The 18449-nt window shown below is 38.7% G+C and overlaps 5 non-coding genes across 5 annotated transcripts; all 5 read right to left on the bottom strand.

Annotated features, from left to right (window-relative positions):
* Positions 1-10507: 10507 nt before the first annotated feature.
* Trnam-cau (transfer RNA methionine (anticodon CAU)) lies at positions 10508-10607 on the bottom strand. The gene is made up of 2 exons: positions 10571-10607; positions 10508-10543 (listed from the first exon to the last, which is right to left on the bottom strand). It is a non-coding gene; the product is annotated as a tRNA-Met (tRNA).
* Positions 10608-13070: 2463 nt separating this feature from the next.
* Positions 13071-13170, bottom strand: Trnam-cau (transfer RNA methionine (anticodon CAU)). Its single transcript has 2 exons — positions 13134-13170; positions 13071-13106 (listed from the first exon to the last, which is right to left on the bottom strand). It is a non-coding gene; the product is annotated as a tRNA-Met (tRNA).
* Positions 13171-13762: 592 nt separating this feature from the next.
* Positions 13763-13862, bottom strand: Trnam-cau (transfer RNA methionine (anticodon CAU)). Its single transcript has 2 exons — positions 13826-13862; positions 13763-13798 (listed from the first exon to the last, which is right to left on the bottom strand). It is a non-coding gene; the product is annotated as a tRNA-Met (tRNA).
* Positions 13863-14944: 1082 nt separating this feature from the next.
* On the bottom strand, positions 14945-15044 carry Trnam-cau (transfer RNA methionine (anticodon CAU)). Its single transcript has 2 exons — positions 15008-15044; positions 14945-14980 (listed from the first exon to the last, which is right to left on the bottom strand). It is a non-coding gene; the product is annotated as a tRNA-Met (tRNA).
* A 2553-nt stretch (positions 15045-17597) lies between these two features.
* Positions 17598-17697, bottom strand: Trnam-cau (transfer RNA methionine (anticodon CAU)). Its single transcript has 2 exons — positions 17661-17697; positions 17598-17633 (listed from the first exon to the last, which is right to left on the bottom strand). It is a non-coding gene; the product is annotated as a tRNA-Met (tRNA).
* Positions 17698-18449: the final 752 nt, after the last annotated feature.

Here is an 18449-nt window from a genome sequence, read left to right as displayed (position 1 = left end):
ACAACAGAATCAGTTCCTAGTACATCTCAAAGCCAATGTGAAACATCCTCTGATCTTAACGCATCATCTCAGCCTACAAAGTCTAAACAACTCTCTAAAGGCAAAGGTACAAAGCCAGATTCTTTGAAAAAACTTAGTGGTAGAGCACCCAAAGGGTCAGACAATAAAATCAATTTGTACAACAAATATGGATCCCTTGAGGACATGGACGTGACTGAAAACGTCCGCTCCAGGGCACACAGCTTGTCGCCCGCCAAAAAAGTACGGGGAAGATCCCCAATAAATCCTCCCAAACGATAGATTATCATAATTCTATTATACAATGGAACTGTAGGGGACTAAGGAATAATTTCCATGAATTACAACTTTTAATCCAAGATTTATCACCCTCAGCGTTTTGTCTGCAGGAGACATATTTGAAAGAGACAGATGTTCTTAACCTACGTTCGTTCAGTGCATACCATTGTTTTTCGCCTAAGGGTGACAGGGTCACTGGAGGGTCTTTCATTCTAGTTAAACAGAACGTTATCCATAGCCCAGTTACACTTACTACTAATCTTCAGGCTGTTGCAGTGCGACTAACTTTGCACGTTGCGTTTACATTATGTTCTCTGTATGTTTCTCCGTCTTCAACGTTTCACAAACTCGATCTTCAAGCTCTATATGATCAACTCCCAAAGCCCTGCATTATTATGGGAGATTTAAATGGACACAACCCACTCTGGGGTAGTGCAACAAGAAATGGTAAAGGTAAAGTACTGGAGGAATTTTGTTCAGATAATGATTTATGTATTTATGATGATGGTTTCAATACATATTTACATCCTGGTACAGGAACTTATTCTGCTCTCGACTTGTCAGTCACAAATTCAGAACTACTAAATGAATTCGAATGGTCAGTCCACGATGACCTCTGTGGAAGTGACCATTTTCCTACTATACTAAAATCTGTAGCTCCATCTGATGTTCCTCCATCATCAAGGCGGAATTTTAAAAAGGCTAACTGGGCTTTATATGAAACACTGTGTGCTGAAAAACGTAAACCTGAACTTTTTATTGACGTTCCAGATGCTATTAAATGCTTTTCTGATGAACTGAACTCCATAGCTGATGAATGTATACCAAAGTCCTCTGCAGTTCCACATATCCGGAAACCATGGTTCAGTGATGAATGCAAACAAGCTAGGAAGGCAAGGAAAAAAGCAGAACATTATTTCCGTCGCCATCCTATGGTTCATAATTTAAATAAATTTAAAATTTTAAATGCTAAAGCACGGCGTACTTTTAAACAGAAGAAACGCCAATCTTGGCAAAATTATGTATCCAAAATAAATTCTCGGACACCCATGTCCAAGGTATGGAACATGGTCCAGAAAATTAAGGGTAAAGGTACTAAATCTAGTGTCCATCATCTTAAACATGGAGATCAGTTGCTTACTGATAAATTAGATATTGCTAATAAACTGGATGAAACCCTCGCTAAACATTCTTCCTCTTCTAATTATGTACCTAATTTCCAAACGTATCAAAGACAACAAGAAAAAAGAAGTATTAATTTCAACTCAGATAATGGGGAAGATTATAATGAAACATGTTCTATTCATGAACTCCATTCTGCTCTTGATCAAGCTCATGACACTGCTACTGGAGCTGATAACATCCATTATCAGCTCCTGAAGCACTTACCAGAGTCCTGTTTAGAGGCACTCTTATCTATTTTTGACGATATTTGGACTTCTGGTAAATTTCCGTCTTCATGGCCTGACGCGATATACCAATACCAGTACCAATACCAATTGTATACCAATACCTAAACCTGGACGTGATCATACCGATCCGTCTAATCATCGACCTATTTCACTGACTAGCTGCGTTTGCAAGACCATGGAACGCATGATAAATAATCGACTTGTTTGGTACTTGGAAACTAATAACCTTATCACTGATATACAATGTGGTTTCCGTAAAAATAGAAGTACTGTCGATCACCTAGTGCGTTTGGAATCATTTGCTAAAAACGCACTAATTAAAAAACAACATGCTGTGTCTATCTTTTTTTATTTAGAAAAAGCATATGACACAACCTGGAAACATGGTATTTTAAGAGACTTACATGACTTCGGTTTGCGAGGTCGTTTGCCGCAATTCATAGCCAACTTTTTAATTGATAGACAATTTCAGGTCCTCGTGGGTTCTACCCTGTCTGATCATTAAAAAAGGATCAGGGTGTTCCACAAGGCAGTATTTTATATATCTGTCACACTTTTTAGTATAAAGATAAATAGTTTATCGAAAGTTTTAAATGATTCTATTGATGGTTCGTTATTTGTGGATGATTTTAATATTTCTTGTCGTGGTAAAAATATGAATACCATAGAGCGGCAGTTGCAGTTGTGCTTAAACAAAATAAATAAATGGTGTCTTGAAAACGGCTTTAAATTTTCTAAATCCAAAACTAATTGCATACATTTTTGTCGTAAATATAAACCACATAAAGACCCTGAACTATCTCTAGATGGCACTCCCATTAAAGTTGTCAAGGAAGGAGGCCAAGTTCTTGGGATTAATGTTTGACTCACACCTAACGTTTCTGCCTCATATTAAATCTCTGAAACCTAAATGCCTGAAAGCACTTGATTTGTTGAAAGTGGTATCAAATTCTAAATGGGGAGGTGATCAAGCTACCCTCCTCCATCTATATCGATCACTTGTCCGTTCTAAACTTGATTATGGCTCCATCGTATATGGTGGAGCCTGCAACAGCAACTTAAAATTATTAGATTCTGTTCATCATCAAGGTCTAAGACTTTGTCTTGGGTCCTTTAGAACCTCTCCTGTTGACAGTCTGTATGTTGAAGCCCATCTCTTACACAACGCCGAATAAATTTATCTTTACAATATATAACAAAGCTATACTCTAACGAATCTAACCCTGCATATAACTGTGTTTTCAATCCTCTCTACGAGGACTTGTACAACAAAAAGTCTTCTCTTGTTCCACCTCTCGGGCACAGAATTAAACCCTTTCTTTCTTCGGCTGGCATTGAGCTGGAAAACATAAGCTCCTTCCCGTCTTTTTTGTTCTCCTCCTTGGCAGATGGTTAGGCCACAAGTCGACCTAACATTAACTACATTTAAAAAATCAGAAACTAATGAATTACAATACAAACAAGAATATCATCAATTGAAACATAAATATAGCAATTATAAATCCTTATTTACAGATGGGTCCAAGGACGGTGGCGCAGTGGCTTGTGCCACTGTCATTGGATCCAGAACAATATCTTCCAGATTACCAGATAATAGTTCTATTTTTACAGCAGAAGCTAACGCCATATTAACAGCTCTTAAATATATTCAAAGCCATCCTAAACATAAACAGTACATAATCTATTCAGACTCTCTTTCTTGCCTTCAGGCTATTAAACACCTAGCATGTAAACATCCACTTTTAATAGGCATTATTGAACTTTATAACTATCTTGCGACTGGCCAATACGACATCGTCTTCTGTTGGTTACCCAGACATGTTGGAATCTCTGGTAACACTTTGGCTGACCTTGCTGCTAAGGCAGCGCTCAACAAATCTGTGACACCACTTCATATTCCCTATACTGATTATAAAGCTACAATTAGATGTTACATCCGTGATCTGATGCAGAAGAAGTGGGACACCCAAGTAGGTATCAATAAATTACATGCAATAAAACCATATGTTGGTTACACCTACTTGGGTTGTCGGTGCAGATTTGAAGAGGTCATACTACGACGATGTCGTATTGGCCACACTAGGTATACGCATGAATATCTTTTGAAAGGTGAGGCTCCTCCGTTCCGCATCCCTTGTGATGAAATCATCACGGTCAGGCATGTCTTACTTGACTGTGTTGAATATTCCATCACAAGGGACAATTATTTTAAATCAAGAACTATGAAGGACCTTTCTAGTAACGTACATTCTCATTTAATTATTGCATTTTTAAAAGAATGTATTGACTGACATGTAAATAAATAAGTATTTTATGATTGGAAGTGGCTGTATCCTCGAAGGGGGTTGAAGTACCGTAAAATTATTGTACTCCTGAGAGGGTACGTAAGTCCCAAAACGGTTTAAGTCAGATTGAATCTTCCACTTTTTTTTAAATCGTAGAATATGTGTCATTTTAATTTATGGCTAATCTTGCATACAGTCGCCAACAGCTTAGGGGATGGTGTAAATCCAGCCAGGGACCATGCAGGTAGCAGAGGTACTGTAAGTCCCCATGGTCCCTGGTATGGTGATCTACCCTTTGTTGTTGGCGATCTATAGCCTGTTTTTATATTGTACTGTCCAAATAGTGATACTATCATTTTTTAAGTTTCCACGCTAGTTTTAATACTAACTATGATAATCTAGTGGTTTTACTGTTCTTCGTAGACAGGTTCTTCATAATATCCATATTCTTTTTTGTCATATATGTTCTCGTCACGATATGGCTGCGATATTGCCGATGTGACGTTAAATATTAACTCACTCACTCACTCACTCACTTAAATATTGGCTGATTCATGATATCATCTACCTTTTTAAGTAATGGTCTTTTTCCTTCATTCAATTCATTCCATGCAGCTAGTAACTCTGCATAAAATGGACTTATATTCTGTAAATAGGCTTTGTCATATTCAAGGGATAAAGCATCAATTCCTAAGTTCATTTTCAGAAGATGTGACATCAAATATACAAATGATCGTTTCCAAATAGAACTGAGCTGACAATTGACATAGGCTCTCAGTAATTTCAGCCTTAAAGCATATTTTTTTAAACGTAAATCTGGTATATTAAGACCCCCATCTAAACAAACACCAATGCATGTACCGTGTGCTATTTTGGCAGGTTTGTTATGCCACAAAAAGTCTCTAAACATTTGTGTAAATTTATTCTCCACCCAATATGGAACAGGTAGTACAGTGAACATATACCACAAACGAGAGCTCATAAGGATATTCATAACAATGGCTCTGCCTTGTAAGGTTAATTGTCTACGCAGCCATGAATTTAACAGTGCTTGTATTTTGTCTATTTTCTTCCTCCGGTTTAAAGTTTCACACATCGCTTTGTCGATGACGAAATAAATGCCCAATACTTCTATACAATCTCTTTTCACTTTAACCGGAATGTTGATTGAAAAATCTCTAAACCTTGTTTTACCCAATAACAAAATTTTTGATTTTTCAATATTGATTTTTGCCCCCTTTGCCTCACAATATAAGTTAACTGTACTAAATGTTTCTAGGACAGAGTTAACATCTGAGACAGTAACTGTTGTGTCATCAGCATGTTGGTATATCAAAGAATTAATATCATTACTGATGTTAATTCCATGAATATCAGGATTGTTTTTTATTATTAAATTCAGTGGCTCTGATTCCAACACATAGAGCTCATTGGATCCCCCTGCCTAACTCCACGAGTTAAAGTGAAGTATGGTGTCAAATGACCATTGCATTTCACAGAACTCTTTATATCAGTATATAGGATCTTAATCCATGAAATGAAAAAATCTCCAAAGTTAAATTTCCTAAGAAATAGAAATAAATATTGGTGCGATACCCTGTCAAAGGCTTTTTCTTGATCTATTTTAATGGGATAGGAGTCATCATTATGATTACTGACAACATCAATGACATCTCTAACAGAATGTAGATTACTGGCTATGTCTCTTCCTGGTATGCAACAAGATTGTTCAGGGGAGACAACTGAATCCATCACATTTCTCAATCTCAACGACAACACTCTAGAAATGAGCTTAGAGTCTACATTAATCAATGAGATAGGTCTGTAACACTTAATGTCCCTTTTGTCACCTTTCTTTTTATAAAATAAACTAATAATACTCTTTTTCATGGAGCGAGAAAGATTATGCTCTTTGTATATACCATCTACAACTTCTAAAAAGAAGGGACATAAAATATTCCAAAACTTTAAATAAAAACTCAACAGTTAGGCTGTCCGGACCCGGTGATTTATTCTTTTTCAATCCTTTGAGTGCTTTTGTAAGCTCACTCTGAGAAATAGGTATGTCACATGATTGTTTTCCTTCTTCAGAAAGTTTTTTTCTCAATATTATCAATGAGACTTTGTTGTTTTACGAAATCACATTGCTCAGCAGTAGATAAGGATGAGTAAAATTGCTGAGCAGTATCTAAAATATCCTCTGTGTTCCTGGCTATAGTACCATCTTCCTTGTATAGTGATTTTATTGAATTAGCCTGTTGTTTACTTTTTTCAAGGTTCAAAAAGTAAGTGGTGTTTCTATCTGACTCCAGCGTGCACTGAGCTTTTGACCTGAGAATAGCACCCTTGCATTTGTTATTCTCATACACCTCTAGTTCATTTTTCAATAATTGTAAATCGGTAGATTTATAGCCAGGAATGGAGGATATTTTATGATATTCAATTCTAAGCTTATTCTGAATTTCATAATAATCAGCATTTGCTTCCCTGTTTTTCTTAGATGCATATAATCTGGAAAATGTTTTAAATTTGTATTTTAAGTTATCCCACCATATCAATGGATCTGTTTTAAGTACAGGGCATTGTTTTGCCTCCTCTATTAATGCAATAATTCGTAAGTAGAATGTGAAATCTTCCAGAAGCTGATTATTAAAAATCCATACCCCAGGACCTCTTTCTACTGAAGAAAAGTCCAATCTGAGGGCTACTATACTGTGATCGCTCACAGAGGAATATCTAATGTAACTATTTACAGCACTTGTCATGAGATCTCTTGAAACAATTATCCGATCAATTCTACATTGTTTCATACTTCCTAACACAGACTGTATTCTGGTAATTTCTTTTTTGTCATAATTTTTATATCTCCATATATCAACTAGGCTGTTGTCAGAGAGAAAATCGTTGAAAACATTGCTACTTTGAATGTTAAACGATATATTGTAGATGCCTGTATCAAGTAAAGGATTTAATATCTCATTAAAATCCCCAGCACAAATTATATGTTCTTTCTCAATCCATGTTGTCAAATTCTTGAAAAAATCTATTCTCTCTTTACTCTCATTTGGGGCATACACGTTTAATAAAGCAACTGATGTATCTTCAATAGCTAGGGAAGCCTTTATTAATCTTCCTTCTTCATCTTTTCTAAGCAGCTTAACATTTTGCTCAAAACCATCTGAGACTAATATAGCTACACCTCTTCTATCATTTTCTGCATTAGAATATAAAATAGTCCCTGCCCACAAATGTTTATATTTTTCTATATATTCATCCGACCAAAACGTTTCCTGCAAAAAAGCAATATTGACTTGAGAATTCCTAATTAGTGCAAATACATTTTGCATTTTGGCTATATCCCGGAGTCCATTTACATTCCATGACCATATTGTGACCATTGCAGAAAAGACAAATAGATGCTTACTAGACAACATTATGGAGTTTCCATAACATTTTCCAACACACCTGATAATTCTCTTCTGTCATTGACCTTTTCTGCTTTCTTTTTCTTTTGTTGGTCTTTTTTACTTTCTCTCACTTTATTTTTCAAGTCATTGTTTTGTAATACCGTCTCTGATAATTTAGGCTGCAGTTTGTGCCTTCTTGCACGTTTACGCGAGGCAATTGTCCACTTTGCAGATGATACACCGGTTGGTTTTTTGAATGTCTTTATCCTCTTCTCTTGTGTCCAGGCTTTCCTGACGCAAAGCGTTCTTGTCTGTGGTGTCCTTGTCCTCCTTCTCACAATCAGAAATATCCTCAGCAAATGGAATTACTTGCGTATTATCTTCTTTCGCCGTTATTACAGTTGCTTGTAATTTTGTCTCTTCTTTTTTATTTCTCTTGGTTTCTTCTGTTCCATCTGCATGATTCTCCCTTGACGCAGAAATATGTTCCAGAGGAACCTCATCCCAGGATTTTGTTGGGGTTACCTCCCTCTCCAACTCTGAATCAGAATCAGTAAACCTTTCCTCATCCTCTATATCGGAGAAACAGTTGCAGATTTCAATTGAACGAAAACAGATACGACAACTACGTTCCTGATTTTCTTCTGCTTTGCAATTTCTGGCAATGTGTCCACTTCCACTGCATTTATAACATTTGGTGTTAGGACAATCCTTCACCACGTGACCTCCAGAATTTCACTTGAAGCATAACCATTCTTGGTTATTGTGTATAACTCTAAAATACCTGTATCCATCCAGGGTGTTAAACCCCATTGAATACGGTAATGAGTTACATTCAGGGGGAAATACCACCCTCACATATCTTGTACCATCAAAAATGTGTGTGCCTTTAAGAGTTCTGTGCTTGATGTCACTTTTCATAGTTATTCCTCTCTTAATGAGAAGTTTCTATTTCCTCATCATCGATGTACGGTGGGAGATGAAGAAATGACACCACTACACTGTCACTCTGAAGCAGTCTGAATGAGATCTTCTGATCTTCTATAATTAAGTCATTTGGTTCAGCAAGAATCCTTGCCTCGGTGCCGTCAGGGACTGTTACATCAAAGCAATCTGTGCCTTTCAACACACATGCCCACACATCAGATACATACTCCAACAACACATTGCAAAGCGTACTTGCGGTTACAACTCTGTTGTCTCCTACATGAACTTCAATTGTGCAATCCTTCTGATATTTTCTTTTTGAATAAGAGTCCGCCATTTTCTCTCCAGTCAGCAAGACGTCAACAGTTCAGAGACCGTATAAAGCACGCACCTAAGTGCTTGCTAACGAGGCAGGTTCACGTACAATTACATTGTAAATATTATCCTACCTTTGAGAGCCAAATTCAAGTTCAAACGTCCCTATAAATGACGACCTCCGACAAAACTTGTCACTCTCTCGTAAATTCGTCCATACACCTCCAATTCAAGGGAGGTAACCACAGGAGTCCTTATGAGACTGACGCGCTACCTACTGCGCTACCGAGGCTTGAAACGCTGATCGGAAATTTAGATATATATTTCTTAACTGTGACAAATGAAGTGCCAGATAAATGGAGACTGTGCTGGTTTTTCAACACCTTAACTTGCATTCGACGGTTGTAAATGATGCACAATGTGAGGAAACAGCAGTTAACATCATAATCCTGAGAGACGTAAGGAGGAGTGTACTTGAAAAAGGAATTGAAACATGCGTTTATTTTCTTCATGTAAGCACTTCCTGTGTTGTGGCTGTACAGCCATTTCGTGTTTGCTGCATTTGTCACATACTTATCGGTCAGAATATTTCACCCAGGCGGGTACAGCAGTAGAAGAGCTGAGTGGAAATAGTTTGAAACGAATATGGTAATGATTATGAAGGAAAAACAGAAAAAAAGAAATGCCCCGGGTGAGGATCGAACTCACGACCTTCAGATTGCTCTGACATTGGAAGCTTGACTGATTATGAGATTGACGCGCTACCTACTGCGCTACCGAGGCTTGAAACGCTGATCGGAAATTTAGATATACATTTCTCAACTGTCACAAATGAAGTGCCAGATAAATGGAGACTGTGCTGGTTTTTCAACACCTTAACTTGCATTCGACTGTAGTAAATGATGCACAATGTGAGGAAACAGCAGTTAACATCATAATCCTGAGAGACGTAATGAGAAGTGTACTTGAAAAAGGAATTGAAACATGCGTTTATTTTCTTCATGTAAGCACTTCCTGTGTTGTGGCTGTACAGCCATTTCGTGTTTGCTGCATTTGTCACATACGTATGGGTCAGAATATTTCAGGCAGACGGGTACAGCAGTAGACGAGCTGAGTAGAAATAGTTTGAAACAAATATGGTAATGATTATGAAGGAAAAACAGAAAAAAGAAAATGCCCCGGGTGAGGATCGAAATCACGACCTTCAGATTGCTCTGACATTGGAAGCTTGACTGATTATGAGACTGACGCGCTACCTACTGCGCCACCGAGGCTTGAAACGCTGATCGGAAATTTAAATATATATTTCTCAACTGTCACAAATCACGTGCCAGACAAATGGAGACTGTGCTGGTTTTTCAACACCTTAACTTGCATTCGACTGTTGTAAATGATGCACAATGTGAGGAAACAGCAGTTAACATCATAATCCTGACAGATGTAATGAGAAGTGTACATGAAAAAGGAATTGAAACATGCGTTTATTTTCTTCATGTAAGCATTTCGTGTGTTGTGGCTGTACAGCCATTTCGGGATAAATGGAGACTGTGCTGGTTTTTCAACACCTTAACTTGCATTCGACTGTTGTAAATGATGCACAATGTGAGGAAACAGCAGTTAACATCATAATCCTGAGAGACGTAAGGAGGAGTGTACTTGAAAAAGGAATTGAAACATGCGTTTATTTTCTTCATGTAAGCACTTCCTGTGTTGTGGCTGTACAGCCATTTCGTGTTTGCTGCATTTGTCATATACTTATCGGTCAGAATATTTCAGGCAGACGGGTACAGCAGTAGAAGAGCTGAGTAGAAATAGTTTGAAACAAATATGGTAATGATTATGAAGGAAAAACAGAAAAAAGAAATGCCCCGGGTGAGGATCGAACTCACGACCTTCAGATTGCTCTGACATTGGAAGCTTGACTGATTATGAGACTGACGCGCTACCTACTGCGCCACCGAGGCTTGAAACGCTGATCGGAAATTTAAATATATATTTCTCAACTGTCACAAATCACGTGCCAGACAAATGGAGACTGTGCTGGTTTTTCAACACCTTAACTTGCATTCGACTGTTGTATATGATGCACAATGTGAGGAAACAGCAGTTAACATCATAATCCTGACAGATGTAATGAGAAGTGTACTTGAAAAAGGAATTGAAACATGCGTTTATTTTCTTCATGTAAGCACTTCGTGTGTTGTGGCTGTACAACCATTTCGTGATAAATGGAGACTGTGCTGGTTTTTTAACACCTTAACTTGCATTCGACTGTTGTATATGATGCACAATGTGAGGAAACAGCAGTTAACATCATAATCCTGACAGATGTAATGAGAAGTGTACATGAAAAAGGAATTGAAACATGCGTTTATTTTCTTCATGTAAGCACTTCGTGTGTTGTGGCTGTACTGCCATTTCGTGTTTGCTGCATTTGTCACATATTTCTCGGTCAGACTATTTCAGGCAGACGGGTACAGCAGTAGAAGAACTGAGTGGAAATAGTTTGAAACAAATATGGTAATGATTATGAAGGAAAAACAGAAAAAAAGAAATGCCCCGGGTGAGGATCGAAATCACGACCTTCAGATTGCTCTGACATTGGAAGCTTGACTGATTATGAGACTGACGCGCTACCTACTGCGCTACCGAGGCTTGAAACGCTGATCGGAAATTTAGATATATATTTCTCAACTGTCACAAATGAAGTGCCAGACAAATGGAGACTGTGCTGGTTTTTCAACACCTTAACTTGCATTCGACTGTTGTAAATGATGCACAATGTGAGGAAACAGCAGTTAACATCATAATCCTGAGAGACGTAAGGAGGAGTGTACTTGAAAAAGGAATTGAAACATGCGTTTATTTTCTTCATGTAAGCACTTCCTGTGTTGTGGCTGTACAGCCATTTCGTGATAAATGGAGACTGTGCTGGTTTTTCAACACCTTAACTTGCATTCGACTGTTGTAAATGATGCACAATGTGAGGAAACAGCAGTTAACATCATAATCCTGAGAGACGTAAGGAGGAGTGTACTTGAAAAAGGAATTGAAATATGCGTTTATTTTCTTCATGTAAGCACTTCCTGTGTTGTGGCTGTACAGCCATTTCGTGTTTGCTGCATTTGTCACATACTTATCGGTCAGAATATTTCAGGCAGACGGGTACAGCAGTAAAAGAGCTGAGTGGAAATAGTTTGAAACAAATATGGTAATGATTATGAAGGAAAACCAGAAAAAAAGAAATGCCCCGGGTGAGGATCGAACTCACGACCTTCAGATTGCTCTGACATTGGAAGCTTGACTGATTATGAGACTGACGCGCTACCTACTGCACCACCGAGGCTTGAAACGCTGATCGGAAATTTAGATATATATTTCTCAACTGTCACAAATGAAGTGCCAGATAAATGGAGACTGTGCTGGTTTTTCAACACCTTAACTTGCATTCGACTGTTGTAAATGATGCACAATGTGAGGAAACAGCAGTCAACATCATAATCCTGAGAGACGTAATGAGAAGTGTACTTGAAAAAGGAATTGAAACATGCGTTTATTTTCTTCATGTAAGCACTTCCTGTGTTGTGGCTGTACAGCCATTTCGTGTTTGCTGCATTTGTCACATACGTATGGGTCAGACTATTTCAGGCAGACGGGTACAGCAGTAGAAGAGCTGAGTAGAAATAGTTTGAAACAAATATGGTAATGATTATGAAGGAAAAACAGAAAAAAGAAAATGCCCCGGGTGAGGATCGAAATCACGACCTTCAGATTGCTCTGACATTGGAAGCTTGACTGATTATGATTCTGACGCGCTACCTACTGCGCCACCGAGGCTTGAAACCCTGATCGGAAATTTAAATATATATTTCTCAACTGTCACAAATCACGTGCCAGACAAGTGGAGATTGTGCTGGTTTTTCAACACCTTAACTTGCATTCGACTGTTGTAAATGATGCACAATGTGAGGAAACAGCAGTTAACATCATAATCCTGACAGATGTAATGAGAAGTGTACATGAAAAAGGAATTGAAACATGCGTTTATTTTCTTCATGTAAGCACTTCGTGTGTTGTGGCTGTACAGCCATTTCGGGATAAATGGAGACTGTGCTGGTTTTTCAACACCTTAACTTGCATTCGACTGTTGTAAATGATGCACAATGTGAGGAAACAGCAGTTAACATCATAATCCTGAGAGACGTAAGGAGGAGTGTACTTGAAAAAGGAATTGAAACATGCGTTTATTTTCTTCATGTAAGCACTTCCTGTGTTGTGGCTGTACAGCCATTTCGTGTTTGCTGCATTTGTCATATACTTATCGGTCAGAATATTTCAGGCAGACGGGTACAGCAGTAGAAGAGCTGAGTAGAAATAGTTTGAAACAAATATGGTAATGATTATGAAGGAAAAACAGAAAAAAGAAATGCCCCGGGTGAGGATCGAACTCACGACCTTCAGATTGCTCTGACATTGGAAGCTTGACTGATTATGAGACTGACGCGCTACCTACTGCGCCACCGAGGCTTGAAACGCTGATCGGAAATTTAAATATATATTTCTCAGCTGTCACAAATCACGTGCCAGACAAATGGAGACTGTGCTGGTTTTTCAACACCTTAACTTGCATTCGACTGTTGTATATGATGCACAATGTGAGGAAACAGCAGTTAACATCATAATCCTGAGAGATGTAATGAGAAGTGTACTTGAAAAAGGAATTGAAACATGCGTTTATTTTCTTCATGTAAGCACTTCGTGTGTTGTGGCTGTACAACCATTTCGTGATAAATGGAGACTGTGCTGGTTTTTGAACACCTTAACTTGCATTCGACTGTTGTAAATGATGCACAATGTGAGGAAACAGCAGTTAACATCATAATCCTGAGAGACGTAAGGAGGAGTGTACTTGAAAAAGGAATTGAAACATGCGTTTATTTTTTTCATGTAAGCACTTCCTGTGTTGTGGCTGTACAGCCACTTCGTGTTTGCTGCATTTGTCACATATTTATCGGTCAGACTATTTCAGGCAGACGGGTACAGCAGTAGAAGAGCTGAGTGGAAATAGTTTGAAACAAATATGGTAATGATTATGAAGGAAAAACAGAAAAAAAAGAAATGCCCCGGGTGAGGATCGAACTCACGACCTTCAGATTGCTCTGACATTGGAAGCTTGACTGATTATGAGACTGACGCGCTACCTACTGCGCTACCGAGGCTTGAAACGCTGACCGGAAATTTAAATATATATTTCTCAACTGTCACAAATCACGTGCCAGACAAATGGAGACTGTGCTGGTTTTTCAACACCTTAACTTGCATTCGACTGTTGTATATGATGCACAATGTGAGGAAACAGCAGTTAACATCATAATCCTGACAGATGTAATGAGAAGTGTACATGAAAAAGGAATTGAAACATGCGTTTATTTTCTTCATGTAAGCACTTCGTGTGTTGTGGCTGTACAGCCATTTCGTGTTTGCTGCATTTGTCACATATTTCTCGGTCAGACTATTTCAGGCAGACGGGTACAGCAGTAGAAGAACTGAGTAGAAATAGTTTGAAACAAATATGGTAATGATTATGAAGGAAAAACAGAAAAAAAAGAAATGCCCCGGGTCAGGATCGAACTCACGACCTTCAGATTGCTCTGACATTGGAAGCTTGACTGATTATGAGACTGACGCGCTACCTACTGCGCTACCGAGGCTTGAAACGCTGATCGGAAATTTAGATATATATTTCTCAACTGTCACAAATGAAGTGCCAGACAAATGGAGACTGTGCTGGTTTTTCAACACCTTAACTTGCATTCGACTGTTGTAAATGATGCACAATGTGAGGAAACAGCAGTTAACATCATAATCCTGAGAGACGTAAGGAGGAGTGTACTTGAAAAAGGAATTGAAACATGCGTTTATTTTCTTCATGTAAGCACTTCCTGTGTTGTGGCTGTACAGCCATTTCGTGATAAATGGAGACTGTGCTGGTTTTTCAACACCTTAACTTGCATTCGACTGTTGTAAATGATGCACAATGTGAGGAAACAGCAGTTAACATCATAATCCTGAGAGACGTAAGGAGGAGTGTACTTGAAAAAGGAATTGAAACATGCGTTTATTTTCTTCATGTAAGCACTTCCTGTGTTGTGGCTGTACAGCCATTTCGTGTTTGCTGCATTTGTCACATACTTATCGGTCAGAATATTTCAGGCAGACGGGTACAGCAGTAGAAGAGCTGAGTAGAAATAGTTTGAAACAAATATGGTAATGATTATGAAGGAAAAACAGAAAAAAGAAATGCCCCGGGTGAGGATCGAACTCACGACCTTCAGATTGCTCTGACATTGGAAGCTTGACTGATTATGAGACTGACGCGCTACCTACTGCGCTACCGAGGCTTGAAACGCTGATCGGAAATTTAGATATATATTTCTCAACTGTCACAAATGAAGTGCCAGACAAATGGAGACTGTGCTGGTTTTTCAACACCTTAACTTGCATTCGACTGTTGTAAATGATGCACAATGTGAGGAAACAGAAGTTAACATCATAATCCTGAGAGACGTAAGGAGGAGTGTACTTGAAAAAGGAATTGAAACATGCGTTTATTTTCTTCATGTAAGCACTTCCTGTGTTGTGGCTGTACAGCCATTTCGTGTTTGCTGCATTTGTCACAAACTTATCGGTCAGAATATTTCAGGCAGACGGGTACAGCAGTAGAAGAGCTGAGTAGAAATAGTTTGAAACAAATATGGTAATGATTATGAAGGAAAAACAGAAAAAAGAAAATGCCCCGGGTGAGGATCGAAATCACGACCTTCAGACCGCTCTGACATTGGAAGCTTGACTGATTATGAGACTGACGCGCTACCTACTGCGCTACCGAGGCTTGAAACGCTGATCGGAATTTCAAATATACATTTCTCAACTGTCACAAATCACGTGCCAGACAAATGGAGACTGTGCTGGTTTTTCAACACCTTAACTTGCATTCGACTGTTGTAAATGATGCACAATGTGAGGAAACAGCAGTTAACATCATAATCCTGAGAGACGTAAGGACGAGTGTACTTGAAAAAGGAATTGAAACATGCGTTTATTTTCTTCATGTAAGCACTTCCTGTGTTGTGGCTGTACAGCCATTTCGTGGTTGCTGCATTTGTCACATATTTATCGGTCAGACTATTTCAGGCAGACGGGTACAGCAGTAGAAGAGCTGAGTGGAAATAGTTTGAAACAAATATGGTAATGATTATGAAGGAAAAACAGAAAAAAAAGAAATGCCCCGGGTCAGGATCGAACTCACGACCTTCAGATTGCTCTGACATTGGAAGCTTGACTGATTATGAGACTGACGCGCTACCTACTGCGCTACCGAGGCTTGAAACGCTGATCGGAAATTTAGATATATATTTCTCAACTGTCACAAATGAAGTGCCAGATAAATGGAGACTGTGCTGGTTTTTCAACACCTTAACTTGCATTCGACTGTTGTAAATGATGCACAATGTGAGGAAACAGCAGTTAACATCATAATCCTGAGAGACGTAAGGAGGAGTGTACTTGAAAAAGGAATTGAAACATGCGTTTATTTTCTTCATGTAAGCACTTCCTGTGTTGTGGCTGTACAGCCATTTCGTGATAAATGGAGACTGTGCTGGTTTTTGAACACCTTAACTTGCATTCGACTGTTGTAAATGATGCACAATGTGAGGAAACAGCAGTTAACATCATAATCCTGAGAGACGTAAGGAGAAGTGTACTTGAAAAAGGAATTGAAACATGCGTTTATTTTCTTCATGTAAGCACTTCCTGTGTTGTGGCTGTACAGCCATTTCGTGTTTGCTGCATTTGTCACATACTTATCGGTCAGAATATTTCAGGCAGACGGGTACAGCAGTAGAAGAGCTGAGTAGAAATAGTTTGAAACAAATATGGTAATGATTATGAAGGAAAAACAGAAAAAAGAAATGCCCCGGGTGAGGATCGAAATCACGACCTTCAGATTGCTCTGACATTGGAAGCTTGACTGATTATGAGACTGACGCGCTACCTACTGCGCTACCGAGGCTTGAAACGCTGATCGGAAATTTAAATATATATTTCTCAACTGTCACAAATGAAGTGCCAGATAAATGGAGACTGTGCTGGTTTTTCAACACCTTAACTTGCATTCGACTGTTGTAAATGATGCACAATGTGAGGAAACAGCAGTTAACATCATAATCCTGAGAGACGTAAGGAGGAGTGTACTTGAAAAAGGAATTGAAACATGCGTTTATTTTCTTCATGTAAGCACTTCCTGTGTTGTGGCTGTACAGCCATTTCGTGGTTGCTGCATTTGTCACATATTTATCGGTCAGACTATTTCAGGCAGACGGGTACAGCAGTAGAAGAGCTGAGTGGAAATAGTTTGAAACAAATATGGTAATGATTATGAAGGAAAAACAGAAAAAACAAATGCCCCGGGTGAGGATCGAACTCACGACCTTCAGATTGCTCTGACATTGGAAACTTGACTGATTATGAGGCTGACGCGCTACCTACTGCGCTACCGAGTCTTGAAACGCTGATCGGAAATTTAAATATATATTTCTCAACTGTCACAAATCACGTGCCAGATAAATGGAGACTGTGCTGGTTTTTCAACACCTTAACTTGCATTCGACTGTAGTAAATGATGCACAATGTGAGGAAACAGCAGTTAACATCATAATCCTGACAGATGTAATGAGAAGTGTATTTGAAAAAGGAATTGAAACATGCGTTTCTTTTTTTCATGTAAGCACTTCCTGTGTTGTGGCTGTACAGCCATTTCGTGGTTGCTGCATTTGTCACATATTTATCGGTCAGACTATTTCAGGCAGACGGGTACAGCAGTAGAAGAGCTGAGTGGAAATAGTTTGAAACAAATATGGTAATGATTATGAAGGAAAAACAGAAAAAAGAAATGCCCCGGGTGAGGATCGAACTCACGACCTTCAGATTGCTCTGACATTGGAAGCTTGACTGATTATGAGACTGACGCGCTACCTACTGCGCTACCGAGGCTTGAAACGCTGATCGGAAATTTAGATATATATTTCTCAACTGTCACAAATGAAGTGCCAGAAAAATGGAGACTGTGCTGGTTTTTCAACACCTTAACTTGCATTCGACTGTAGTAAATGATGCACAATGTGAGGAAACAGCAGTTAACATCATAATCCTGACAGATGTAATGAGAAGTGTATTTGAAAAAGGAATTGAAACATGCGTTTCTTTTTTTCATGTAAGCACTTCCTGTGTTGTGGCTGTACAGCCATTTCGTGGTTGCTGCATTTGTCACATATTTATCGGTCAGACTATTTCAGGCAGACGGGTACAGCAGTAGAAGAGCTGAGTGGAAATAGTTTGAAACAAATATGGTAATGATTATGAAGGAAAAACAGAAAAAAGAAATGCCCCGGGTGAGGATCGAAAACACGACCTTCAGATTGCTCTGACATTGGAAGCTTGACTGATTATGAGACTGACGCGCTACCTACTGCGCTACCGAGGCTTGAAACGCTGATCGGAAATTTAGATATATATTTCTCAACTGTCACAAATGAAGTGCCAGACAAATGGAGACTGTGCTGGTTTTTCAACACCTTAACTTGCATTCGACTGTTGTAAATGATGCACAATGTGAGGAAACAGCAGTTAACATCATAATCCTGACAGATGTAATGAGAAGTGTACATGAAAAAGGAATTGAAACATGCGTTTATTTTCTTCATGTAAGCACTTCCTGTGTTGTGGCTGTACAGCCATTTCGTGAT

Source organism: Haliotis asinina, chromosome 2 (genome assembly GCF_037392515.1).
Source record: "Haliotis asinina isolate JCU_RB_2024 chromosome 2, JCU_Hal_asi_v2, whole genome shotgun sequence".
In the NCBI taxonomy this organism is placed as follows: domain Eukaryota; kingdom Metazoa; phylum Mollusca; class Gastropoda; order Lepetellida; family Haliotidae; genus Haliotis; species Haliotis asinina.
This window is presented reverse-complemented; position numbering and strand designations above follow the sequence as displayed.